The 9,707-nt window shown below is 32.8% G+C and overlaps 1 pseudogene; it reads right to left on the minus strand.

The window, feature by feature from the left end:
* Positions 1–945: 945 nt before the first annotated feature.
* Positions 946–1,045, minus strand: LOC122098309 (annotated as a pseudogene).
* Positions 1,046–9,707: the final 8,662 nt, after the last annotated feature.

Below are 9,707 nucleotides of genomic sequence, written 5' to 3' on the forward strand. Positions count from 1 at the left end.
GTTATGGAAGGCTGTAAAAATTGTTCTCCTAAGTCATAATGGTTTGGTTAAGTTTCTTAATTTTCAAAAATGCCAATCCATCTTTGTGTCTGTACAAAATATTTTCACAATACAGAGCAACGGCAATATCTTACTTTAAAAATTCATGGATTCAATGGTATTCTTCAAGTGAATTGCCTGACTTTGATGTCTAATTGTATTCAAGAGTTGTTTGTATACATCTATAATGATTTCTGCAGAGTTTGTGATTTTTTAAATCAGAAATCATTTTAACTTATCTGTTGAAATGAGTAGTACAGAAACTGAAAATATTTCTGATGCTTGTCTGAAAAAAGTATATTTTAAAATAATCTGTATTTTGTTTGTATAATGTCCATAATCTATTTCATTCTCTCCTAGATATAATACTTTGAATTCTACATTGTTTTATAATATATAGGTTCATTAATAAATATGTTATTTCAGATAGCATTCCATATAGAAAAAGTTTAAGATTCCTTTTTTACCTAAGTCCTTATAGTATTTTACTTCTTTGGGATAAAATGACAATGTTATCTACTTTCAAAAGTTTTTTAAAGATTATGCTATATAAAGGCCTTTCTAAGGTGAGGATTTAATACACTGATGTCTAACTAACTTTCAGTTCAATGAATTATATGTGTTGTTACATTTGTATTTTTTTAGTTTTTTATTGTGAAAATACTGTACGGAGGGGTTACAATTACATTGGCAAGATAATGAGTAAATTTCTTATCAAGCATTGTAGCCTCCTCCTTTGTTTCCCCTTCCCATCCCTTCCCATCCTCCCTCTGCCCCCCCCACTCAATCCTCCTCACTAGCTCCCTCCCCGCACCAAAGTTGTAAAGTTCATTTTTGACATAATGACTTGTATTTTTGTAATCAATTTTTTAATAACTGTTTTTCATTTCTTACATCTGAAGAATGAAAAATATGGAATACTTCACAAATTTTCATATCATCCTTGTGCAAGTGCCATGATAATCTCTATATTGTTGTAATTTGGGTAAATGTGCTGCTGAAGCATGTAGTATCCTGTAAAGTTAAGTAGTTAATGATGCAATCTTTATAAAGGCATATATCCTTAGTTGACTTTTTGTAACCAGGAAACCTTATTGTTCCTAAAAATGCTATTGATCTTACTTCTCTAAAATTCTGTGTATATTGGAAAAAACATATTGTTTGGTCGATTGCTCACATTTGCAATTTTTTTGTCAATGACTATTTTAAGTCTTTTTCATTTTAAATTTGATCATACTTTGAAGCCTTTATAGCTAGGTACAAAGGTGATAGCTTTTCAAGTACTTATTTATCAACTGAGTTAGCTTTGTGGAGCTAATGGATTCAAAGCAAGCCTTGCTTAAGAGCTCCTTCTAAACTTCTGCAGCTTAAAATTCCTAAATGAGGTCTTACTGGCACAAATGTCTACCTGACCCTTACTCTTCTTCCATGTAGCAACAGACCAACCAGAATATCTTACCCTGACAGCATAGATTGTCTTACTGGAACAAAACTAATCTTAGTTAAAAAGGATCATAGAGAGATGAACAATTAAGACAGAATCGTTTAGACTAGAAGGTATTTTATCAAAATATAATTGTTTCTTATACCTAATATTTCAAAAGTAGCTAAAGCCAAGAGGGTGAAAAAGTTTTGACATGCATGATTACCTAATGTCCTGGCCAGTCTACCATCCAACCAGGCAGGAATTTACACTACTGCCTTTCTTTCACCCAATATTTTCATAGTTACAAGAGAATTCTATATGTTTCTCCTTGATATTAGGCCTTAAATTGGTAATGTTTATCACATTGTTTCCTCTTGCGTCTAGGCTGTATATCTACAAATGGTAAAGCTTTAGGTCCAACTCTACCAACACTGAGGTAGAAATAATGGAATAATACTTTAAAACACAGTTGCCTTTGATACCCTAACCACAACAATACATTGAAAAGCATGTGCCTTTTTCTTATATTATATATAGTTACATATTTTATCTTTATACGTGCTAATATTTTATTTCACACAGTGAAACTTACTAGAATTAATTGATAATTTGACAAATAAATAGATATTTATTACAATAAATAGATTGGAATATAAATAATAAGGTTTAGAATGTACATTTGAATATAAAAAGTATCAATGCAATGTCTTTGGTATAAACTTTTGATACCTTCTAAGTGTTCTTGGTCTTCTGAATTCACATTGTAAAAAAAAATTGTTGTTTTCCTCTAATCTATAAGGGACTTTACTCTGCTGCTCTGTTTATTGTTTTAACTCACTGATTCCAAAATATTTTTCTCCAATTTCGGAAGCCTTCCTACTGATTATACCCAAATTTTATGATATGATATCTAAAATGTATTACTCTTCTGCAGGACCCATGGGTCCTAGGATCCCAGGTCCCAGTTATCTGCTTCATCAGATAACAAGGGCAAGATTTCTCACCTAGACTCATGAAACATGTCAACAGAAAGTAATTGAAAATCCATCTCAATTCCTTATGACACCGGAATTAGCAGTTTGCAATTGTGAAATGCAGTGCAACTTAAAATGAAAGATGAGATCACAAAATCTGAAAGTACAGTAATTCAAACTTTCAAACAAATGACCAGCCCATATGTGTGACCAAGATCACAAATGTCACAAAATTATTTTTAATACCCCTCTTCTGATGATTACTGAAAGATTTCTGTCCAGCATAAGTAGGCCAAAAAATTAGTTCCTGGAACGATAGATCCATAATTAGTCTACCAAGCCTAGGAAAACTTGACTTCAGGTCAAATATAATTCACAAAAACATTAATTGAGAATATCGTTAATGCTTCAAAATACTGGTACTTCAGTAAAACTTGGTTCTGTTGTATAAAAATGTTATCATTCACAAACAAATGACAACCTACATTTAATCTCCTGAAAACAGATTCCTTTTGAAATAATCTTTTAAAAATCACATTCACCAAAATAACATTTGACAAGTAGACGATAGTGACATTACAAAATTTTCAAGTTTAGGGTGCAAATTACAATAGAGTTGATTTATTTATCCAGCATTAATGCCAAGCAGGTTCAACCATTCATTAAAGTGTAGAAATAGTACCACCCACCATTTGTGTTGTTCAGTAGGTGCCTTCCAGAAATGTGTCAAATAGAACAACCTCCCATAATACAAACCCAAAAACTAGCTAATAAAGTAAGTTTCATCACTTAATAAGGTACATTTTGAAAAGTCACAAATAGATGCCTTATCATACGTTGTTTTATGTTTTCCCTATCTATCTAACATAGTAAGAAATATGACTTAAAGTCATGAATATGGGTACTCATCAGAGATGTGACAAACATAAAATCTGTCTTCTGTTTCTACCATATTCCTCTATAGTAGTAAATCGTGGTTTTCTTCTTTTTCTAAAACTTATAGGTAGTAGAAAATATTATCCCATGTAAAATAAAATAATCACAAAACTTTTTACAAAGCCATTTATAAAATTTTGTAGTTAGGAATATATTCTAAGCCATATTTAAACTTTCTTGTTGACTAAAGATTAATCTTCCAAATGGATGAGAATAAAATCATGTCTAGGTGCTTCACATCTCCAGTGTTGCAAATTGTTATTGCAGATGAATGAATTATGGAAATATAAGCTGACATCAGTTCAAGTATATGCAGGATTGAAACTCCGTGGAATGTATATAAACCTTTCAAAATATTAACAGACAGTTTAACAGAATGACTATCAGGAAGGTGAAACCAGAGAGGAATAATAGTAAAGGCATAGAATGAATGAAAAATGGAACAAGGGGCATGCACAGCTAGAATACTCAATGTACACATGTGATAAAGGAAGTGGTAAATCTGAAATAAATCTTGGAGAAGGGGTTGGTTGAGAATGATAGAAGGAGTCACTCTGATCAAGGAGCATTAGACAATTAGATGGACATATTTTTTGTAATACACTTGCAAAACCTTTTGTAATTTAGTTAGAAAACACAACAAAATACAAAAACACACAAAAATCACAACCAAACAGCAATCTCTAGAGAGGATGAATGTGACCTCTCAAAATTTTAAATAGTCAATGAAGGGTAGTGTTGGGAAAAGCAAACAAAGCTGTTCAAAGAGGGCAGTTTTGGGTAGCAGAGAATTTTGAACAGATTTAAATAGATTGTCTAAGGTTAAGAATCACCTACATCTGCTGCAAATATTTTTTTCTGTGAGTTCTCTTTGTCTGCAATGGATAATCCAGTCCTCAGCCATCCTTGATAGCTTGTGAAGATAGAATGGAAGAAACAAGATCAAGAACCCATTACTCCACTGGAGACAGAAAAGTCCTCTATGTTTTCTTTCATCTCTCTTCACTACTCTTTCGTCAAACTTTTAAGTCAAGTGATTTTCAATTATATCTTTGATTCTTTGTTCTGACAAAGTAATTAACCAAACTAATTTACTAAATATTATTTGCCATTTTTTCTATCATGCTATTTACTTGTCTAAGAGAGTCCATTAAACTTCACCGTTGCATTTGGTTGCCACAAAAAACCAACATCTATGTTAATGAGGACAAACTCTAATGTAAAACTTTGTCTCCACAAAACCAGTCCAAGAAGTTGTGATCACAAATATTTAGCTATACTTTTTTTCTTTACCTTGAAAGTCTTCTTGTGTCTAAAGTGTCACAAAAATAAGTACTCCACTAATTTTTGGTTCAATCACTTCTAACCTCAAAGATATATTTTGCTAACAAGATGCTTAGAGGAAACCAAAGTATATTCCACTTTTATGTTCTCTCTTAGGACTCTCCTTAGATACCATATCAGGATCAGTGAAGTTATACTTTGCAAAAATATTTCAATAGATTATTTTTCTCTTGGTCTTGCATTTGCTCAGCAAGATGTATGGAAAAGAATAGAGTTAAATCATCCATACCTTGGGTGACAGTGTCTGTTACAAAAGACAATGCTTGTAAGTCCTAAATCTATGTCCTCCTCTTAGCTCTTGCCTGATTTCCAATTAAGCACAGCTTCTTGGCCTCAAGTCCAGTGAAGCTGAAAGTCTATAAGATATCCTCCTCACCCCGCCCCTCTATATCCTCATGGTTTCTCTTTTAAAACTCTTTGAAGTTGCCTCATTTGAACATAGAATTTATTTTCCTGTCTTCATTCAAACAATTCTGCATTGTAGTGAGCCATATAGGCTCTGTAAAATCACTTTAGGTAGCAAAAATACTAAGAAAATCTATATCAAAATTTCTGGCCCCTCTCCACTGCTGAAGTCAATATGCTTAGATAGGGTTTGTAAGAACATTGTTTGCTTACCGTTTCAATTTTCTCACTTCTTTTCTGATCCCAAACTTTTTGGCTTATGTAATGAGAAGTCTTCACTACCTCATGTTGATAAGGATATTATTTTTTGTGAGCTGCTTAGAAATGTGTAATCATTGGAGTATCCAATCAGATTTTTTTTCTGTGTTTCAGTGCTTTACGTGCAAAGACATTGGGGAAAGGGTTACAAACAGAAAAGCGTGAACCCAATACCTTCTTTCATTTTGGAGGGCACTTTCTGCCTAAATACTTTGACCCAAATTATCTTTTTCAAAGAATAATTTTGGTAATTAAAGTTCAATTCACAAATTTTGATGTCTTAGGTTTTTTTAAGAACTTTGAATTTCACACAGTGAGAGTATATTTCCTGGGTAAGGACAATTCTCAAGGGAACCTACAGGATTTACAGTAAGGTTTCTGAAGTTTGTTTGTTTATTGTGAAAATGAGCTATCTTTACCCACATTTCTCCCTCTCAACTAAGTCTCCATAGCTTTATTTGCATGAAAGCCTATTTTCCCAGGCAATTTTCTTAATAGGCTAAGTTGTTAAAAAGTTTGAACAATTAAAATATGCCTGTCATAATTTTTTAACTCTTTTGAAATCCCTTTATCAAAATCACATTTTCCCCAATCCTAATTCAACCTTTACCATCAAAAACTCTAACATGTTGTTCACATGATATAGTGTCCAGGCACTTATTATTTTCCAGTGGCTTTATGTGTCTATATGAAGATATAAGCTGATGCTGAGCAAAATGAACTCCAAGATATGGAAACAGAGATATTTTTGCAGTTGTTTTTAATGTACTATGTGATTTCTATTTTCTTTGGGTTTTTACCCCTATGGTTTGTCCTTGGCTCTATTTGATTTTGGTAGCCTGTGTATACATTTACCTTAATTAGGGAAGGGAAGAGGAACAACAAAATGGCGAGACAAAGGACAAAGGGGAAGACAATGCAATATGTTGGAAATGTACATTACAACTTGTGAGGAGTATTGAGGTGAAAGAAAACTGTGAGAAAAATGAAAGAGGGGGTAACAAGTTTGAAAAGTTATGTATTCACTACCGTACAATTACTGGAACCCCATTGTACATCAATTTGACAATAAAACTAAATTAAAAAATAAGCTGCATAAAATATAATTTCACTGTATTGTTAATGTAAATATTATTCTTTATTTTATGTAGCAACTTTCTAAAAATCAATACTATTTGGCATCTAATTTGAATGGATTACTCCTTTTTATCAGAGAGTCATCAACTTGAATGTTATCCAACTAGACAATATTTTCACAATAAACTTGCCAATATTTTGAAAAAAGAATAAATATAGTAGTTTCTCATAATAAAACCGAAAACAGTTTAATTCTATGGAAACCCATAACTTTTAAAAGTAAATAAGTTGTTAAGAAGACAGAATATATATGTTCCTCAAAATTCCTATGACTAATAAATACTCATTTCAAATTCTGAACATTCCATAACTGAGATATTCAAAACATGTTTGCATGTTATGTAATTTTGCAATAGATGCAGTTTCCAATGGAGTGTTACAAATTGAGAAGTCAACAGAAAAATAGCCACATTCTCGTAGAGGAAAAAATTATGAAGCATCTGTAATTAATTCTTCAAGAGTAAGCAAATTTTATCAGAGTAAGCTATTATTTCTATGACCACCAATCCCAAGATTTATGCTATAAAGTCATCCTAGTCCAATAGTTTCCAACTTGTAAAGTGCACCTTAAAATTCCCTTAATTCACATCATGAATAGCTTATCTCTATTGTGAAAAATACTACACCTCTGATAATGTGATGCACTCCTTGTTCTGGAAAGAATACTACAATAAACTGATTTGCATCATTTTTCCCCTAGTGAGATTCTTGAGATCAGAACACTTGCAAATGTTATTCATTTTTATACTTTTTAAACTATCACAGATATTCAGGATGCTAAGGTCAGAAGATTATGGTTGAAATCTCCAATAAACTCAGAAAAAGTCAGACCCAAGTGGCACTGAGATTGAAGTGGTAGCGCACGATCCTTGATTATAAACAGGCTCAGAGACAGTTTACAGGCCCAGATATCAAGCCCTAGGACAAACCAATAAAACAAAAACAAATCCCAAATGTAGCATTTTTTTCATTGTATACAGAGGCAGGTAATTAAGGATCTTGCTTCCTGTGTTACCTATAGGTAGAAGAAAGAAGATGTCACACAATTATTCTCTTCATACAATGTCATACAAAACCCTCAAAAATTGCAATTTTTTTCTATATTTATAAATTAATATTGATTTGTTGGCAACTCTGTCTAGATTATTTACATTATCATCTTATACATGAACTGTTGGAATTATCTATTAACTAAGATCTAATTATAACTCTCTTGAAAGCATATTCTAGGCAAATAGAATGCCAGAAACATTTGTGAATTTGTCAATTAAACCCTCTACTTAAAAAGAATTTTGTAGCATCCTATAAAATATTAAATTACAAACAAAACTAAAATATTTATTTTAACTCTAAATTCTAATTTAGCAAGATCTACAAAGTCCTGCATTTGATGAACTTTGCTATTTCTCTAGGCTTAAGATTTTGTAATCCTTCGTCATTTCTTTGGAATCCAACAGAATGATGCTTACTTACTTTTTCAAATTTTGGGTGGGAATCATGAGCCATTTGGAATCTGGGAATGTTCTGTAATGAAGAGAGCTTTTAAAACACAACTGAAGATTATATACGAGTTACATTTCAGTAGGAATGTTGACTTTTCAAAACATAATGACAAAATTAGCCCAAACTTCCAACTGTGTATTCCTTTATTGTTGTTTGGTTGGTTTTATTAGACAAAATTATACTACCTGGTCCAGGGAAAGTATCACTATTTAATTCTACTCTCTAATCTCCTGCCTTAGTCTGAGTACTAGAATTCCAAGCTTGTATCACATTGCCCTGCCATGGATTGTTGGTTTATTTAATCTAGACATAGACTAGCAAATCTGAACTTCTCCAATGATATTATCCACTAGAATGACTGCTCAGAGTGTTTATGTACTATTTTCAAAGATCTTCTAAATTTGACACAGGATATGATCATTTTCAGATGCACCTGCTGGTATCTCTGATTCATTCGATCCTTTTAATAATAATTACTTAACTCTCTTACTATTCCTCGTCCCTACCTATGTAATAGTCTCAAACTTTTTTGAAGAAAGTTCACTTGAGGACTTTCTAATATTAAAATTTATCTCTTAATTCTTACTCAGAACATATTTTCTATTGCTTTTTTAAAACTTTTCTGAATATTCTCAGAGTTGTTTCATTTCTGTATTTGTGTGTGCACATATAAGTGCCTCTGTGTGTATGTGTGTGTTTGTATGTATGTATGCAAAAGCCTCAAGCTCTTATTCATCAATCTTGCTCATGACTGGTATTCCATCACCTGAGACATTCTTCCAATCCAGGTTTTGGCTGGTAGTGTGGCAAAGACTGTTCTGCCCAGGCTGCATGCAAACTGAACTTGCCAGACTCCTTTACATTCATAGGTTTTATTTCTCCAGAAGTATCGACTTTTAAACTACAAACATTTTTGTGAGTGAAAAGTCTAAGCTGTAGTCCAGATTTTTAACTCAAAAATTCATAGAAAGATAGATGAACATATACATTGCATATGCTGAGTGTACACTGTTAGAAATGTGATCTTACACCAGGTGGTGGAGAGATCTGAGGATTGGGGTTCAAAGCCAGCCCAGGTAGGAAAGTCCAAGAGACTATTTTCTCCAATTAGCTACAAGAAAACTGGAAGTGGCACTGTGGCTCAAGTGGTAGAGCAGTAGCCTTGAGCTGAATAGCAGAGGGACAGCGCCCAGGCTCAGAGTTCAAGTGCCAAGACCAACAACAACAACAAAATGCAAGTAAAGGAAAGAAAAAGAAATGTGATCTTAGCCACTAGTTCATTGCTGTTATAATCCCTGCTCTCTCAAGATGGACTTTTTTTCCAGTTAAATCCATGCCCTTATAGCTGACTTGCTTTGGAACCAGAATTATTCTTCCATTCTACTTTAAAAAATTCCTGCGAATAGCAAGCGTGATTTAGAAAGGGAAAAGCCTCATACTTCATATTCCACTTAGGAACACTCCCATAAATCTACATACTGGACTTGGCTTTATTGTTTTGATGTTGTCTTATTTGTAGTCTTCTATAGTGTATTGAACCCTTATACTTAAACACAGAACTTCTCTTTCTCCTATTATTGCAAATGTTTCGCTTACTGTTAACTCATGTGCACTAGGGAAATAATGCACAGCATATACACTCACAAAAAGAATGATCTGAGGACCTTCTTCCCATTTAAAATTTG

Source organism: Dipodomys spectabilis, unplaced genomic scaffold (genome assembly GCF_019054845.1).
Source record: "Dipodomys spectabilis isolate Male_0828 unplaced genomic scaffold, ASM1905484v1 ptg000473l, whole genome shotgun sequence".
NCBI lineage: Eukaryota > Metazoa > Chordata > Mammalia > Rodentia > Heteromyidae > Dipodomys > Dipodomys spectabilis.